At 40.5% G+C, this 4,408-nt stretch overlaps 1 pseudogene; it reads right to left on the reverse strand.

Annotated features, from left to right (window-relative positions):
- Positions 1-1,117: 1,117 nt before the first annotated feature.
- On the reverse strand, positions 1,118-3,582 carry LOC139436715 (zinc finger protein 81 pseudogene; annotated as a pseudogene).
- Positions 3,583-4,408: the final 826 nt, after the last annotated feature.

The raw sequence follows: 4,408 nt of genomic DNA on the forward strand, positions 1-4,408 counted from the left end.
CCTGTCACAAGTAGCTCCTACCTGGGGAATAGGAGAGACAGGGAGGCTTTTGGGTGTTTCCAGGGTGCTAATAAGTTTATCCCAACTATCTAGGCCATCTCACTTCAGAGCTTAAAATGTTAAAGGAAGTTTCCCAAGTGATCAGTTTTATGCACCGATGATCACAACCTGAGGAGGGGGTTAGTGGGACTCCAGCACCCCCAGAGCAGCCTTCTCTCAGCAGCTTTCCAAGGAAGCTCCTGTGACATGGCACACTTGAATCTTTGACTCTGCCTTATCCAGGCCCCACACATGGTCTTCATCCATATGCCCCCCCAGCTCTCATGGCATCTCACTCCAAAACTGATAGGTTTTATTTATTTATTTTTGTTGAGATTTATTTCTCCCCACTCCCACACTGTTTGCACTTGTTGTGTGCTGTGTCTTTATTTTTTTTTTTTTTTTTTTTTGGATTAAAAAACAATCATTTTATTTAGCTCACAATTCTGTAGGTTAGCTGATAGAACTGGCATGGCTCTTATGGTCCTGGCCAGTGTGGCTGGGGCTGCAGGTCTAGGAAGTCTTCACTCACATGCCTGACAGTTAGCAGACTAGTTAGTCTAATGGACTTCAGCTGGACTGCCTCTTCTCTGCTCCACGTAGTTTCTCATCTCAAGTATGGTAATCTGAGCTTCTTTACATGGAGGTCTCAGAATTCCAAAGAGCAGCAAAAGAGGATAAGCCTCAAGGCAGGCCTTCATACTTTCAAAGCCTCTTCTTGAATCCCTTTGCTAAGTTCCCATTGGTCAAAGCAAGTCACATGGCCAAGCCCAAAATCAAGGTGACAGAGATTGTACCTTTTAATAAGAGGAACAACAAAGTAAATTGCAAAGGGATGTGCGTAAAGGGATGGGAGGAATCTGTGGCTATTTAGCATTCCATCACAATGAATGAAGATAAAAATACTATGTCATGAAACAAGTACAGATGATAAGATTAAATTTATGTATTTGTGTAAAATTACATCTTCAGTGTCAATATATAGAAGGACATGACTTTTAACTTGTGGATTCACTTAATAGAAATGCCCAATAGGAAGCATATTTGATATACACAATTATGTAAAATTCAAAAAAAGAATTACAATTCAATTATTCCTCTTGTTATATAATGTGTTTTGCCACATACACCCTATAGAACTAAGTTTAAACATCATGTATTTTATTTTCTTGTCTTACCTTTCATTTTACTGTCACTTTGAAATGCTTAATATAACACAGTAAATATGACTGTCATTTACATAACTTGGATCATCCTTCCTATAAAGAATTTGGTAACAATTATCCTTATAATACTTTCAATAGGGAGGCATTTTTCTTAATGCATCAAACAGATAGCATTTTCTTTTCCAGTATAAAGTCTATTAAATTTTGTGAGGCTGTACAAATATGGAGATTTCCCCCTCATTCAATGCATTATCAGAAGGTCCCTTCTAAATAACTTTTCTAATCTCAGGTGAGATAAACTGAGGAAGGCTTTTCCTTACACATGTATTCATATAGGATCTGTCTGGGATGAATTCTATAAAATGCACTTAAACTTCGCTTCTTTGATAAGGCTTTCCCAATTTCAAGAAATAGGGTTACTCTCATTATGAATATTACGATGCATACTGAGAACTGATTTCTGGGTGAAGCCCTTTCCACAGTCACTGCATTTATAGGGTTTTTCTCCAGTATGAATTATCTGGTGTTTATTGAAATTTGATCTGTCAGTGAAGGCTTTCCCACATTCTGCACATATATATGGTTTCTCTCCTGTGTGAATTCGCTGATGTACTTTTAGATGTGGTTTCTTGGAGAAGGATTTCTCACAGTCAGGACATTTATAAGGCTTCTCTGTAGTATGAATCCTCTGATGTGTACTTAACTCTGACTTCTGGATAAAGGCCCTCCCACAATAGGTGCAAATATAGGGTTTCTCTCCAGTATGAATTGTCTGGTGTTTATTGAAATTTGACCTATCAGTGAAGGCCTTCCCACATTCAACACATATATAAGACTTCTCTCCTGTATGAGATTTCTGGTGAGTATTGAGATTTGACCTATTTGTGAAGGCCTTCCCACATTCTGTGCATATATAGGGTTTCTCACCTGTATGAATTCGCTTATGCATCTGGAGTTGTGACTTAGAAGGGAAGGATTTCCCACAATCACTGCATTCAAAAGGTTTCTCTCCAGTATGAATTCTTTGATGTGCAATCAAGTGTGCCTTCTGGATGAAGGCCTGCCCACATTCGGTACACACATAGGATCTCTCTCCTGTATGAATTCTCTGATGCATCCTGAGTGTTGATTTTTGGGTAAAAGCCTTCCCACATTCACCACATTTGTGGTGTCTCTCTCCAGTATGAATTTTCTGATGTATACTGAGAGTTGAGTTCATGGAGAAGCCTTTCCCACATTCACTACATTCATAGAGTTTTTCTCCAGTATGAGTTGTCTGGTGCCTAAATAGAGATGATACTTGGAAAAATGATTTTCCACATTCACTGCATTTATAGGGCTTTTCTCTAGTATGAGTTTTCTCATGCATAATTAATTCTGACTTCTCGATGAAGGCCTTCCCACATTTAGTACATATATATAGTTTTTCATCTCTACGAACTCTGAGATATATGCTGAGTAGTGGCTTCTGTGTAAAAACATTCACACATTTGCTAAGTTCATGAGATTTTTTCACAGTATGAATTCTTTGAGGTGTAAAGAGGTGTGATTTAGGGGAGAAGATCTTCCCAAATTCAGTACATATGTTTGCTTTCTCCCCAATAGGAAATTCCAGGTTTTGACTGAGTGCTTGTTTGAGGCTAAGGGCTTTTCCACACTGATTATTTTCACAGAATTTCACTCCTGCAGGAGGATTTTCATGGTTAGTATAAGAAGAATTCTGGGTGAAAACTTGACCACATTCAATAATTTTATCAAAGTTCTTAGCATTGTTATCATTGTGAATATGTAAATCTAAATTGTGCTTCAAACTCTTTCCAAATGAGTCAAGTTTATCAGGTCTTTTCTGTGAAGGAATAAGGTTTGGGCTTGAATGAATGAATTTTCCAATGTCTTTATATTCATAATCCCACCTTGTATTCAGTATTTCCTTGTTGATGAAAGCAGCATGACTTTTATTTCGTTTATCCTGATGTCCCTCTATCTGGTCATCATCTTGCCACAGTTCTTCTAAAATAGAATGTAATGAATCATCTCTTGTATCTTCACTCTCCATTTTGCTATGAAATATAGCCTTTTCAGAAGTTCTCTGTTGTGGAGTCTTAATCTCAACCTTCCCATCTAAACAGCTGTCATGTGGGATTTCTCCCTCCAGTGCCCATGGCTCCTCTCCTTGCTCCAACCTGAAGATGATCTCTGGTTTGGGAACTTGATACCCAACTGAGAGCAGGAGGCTGTAGTTCTCCAGTGTCACATCCCGGTACAAGCGTCTCTGAGCAGGGTCCAAGCGCTGCCACTCCTCCCTGCTGAAGTCCACAGCCACATCTTCGAATGACACTGATACCTGTAACAACGCAATCCTGACAGGAGTTGCCATGTCTCCCTGTAGTCAGGACCTGGGATCTGCGAGGTGAATTTCTGTAAGCTGGCATGTTCACACTGGACCTCAGCCTTTGGTCTCTCTTGCTGACAACTCTTTCACTCTTCCTAGGAGCTGAGCCTGGTGAGGGTTTAAGGACTCAAATGAAGTTCCTGGAGTCAGAAGGAAGATCCTGCAGTCTTTATTAAAGAATCTGGCCCAAGAACTCTGCAGAGACTCCAAGAAACCTCAACATCTCTCCAGCACTGAATCGTCGATATCCTCCAGACAACTATTAAACCGCTGCCTGAGAACCACAGCCGCAGCCGCTTCTGGTCACCTCCCCTAACACCGCCTCTTCCTGTGCTGTGTCTTTAGAAGGCACACAGGAACTGAACCCAGGACTTCCGGTATGGGAAGGCAGTGCCTACTCTTGAGCCACCTCCATTCCCTGCTTTGTCTCTCTTAATGTTTTTTCTTCTTGTGTATCTTGTTGCATCATCTCATTGCATCAGCTTGCTGTGCCCACCAGTCATGTCATCTTATTATCTTGCTCATTTTCTTTAGAGGCAAAGGGAACTTCTGCTCCAAGATTTTGTTGTGTCTTTTGTTATGTTTTTTTCTTCTTATATCTCTTGTTGCATCATCTTGTTATGTCAGCCAGCCCCGCCTATCCATCACACCAATTTCTGGTATTCTGCAGTGAACTACAGACCTCCCATGTGGTAGGCGGGAGCTCAGTCGCCTGGGCCACATCCAATTCCCACGTGTCCCTTTTCCAGAGACACAGCCTCAGCAATATCACAGACAATTCTGAACAAAAGATTCACACTCTTGAATGATG

This window comes from Dasypus novemcinctus, chromosome 17 (assembly GCF_030445035.2).
Source record: "Dasypus novemcinctus isolate mDasNov1 chromosome 17, mDasNov1.1.hap2, whole genome shotgun sequence".
Classification (NCBI taxonomy): Eukaryota; Metazoa; Chordata; class Mammalia; order Cingulata; family Dasypodidae; genus Dasypus; species Dasypus novemcinctus.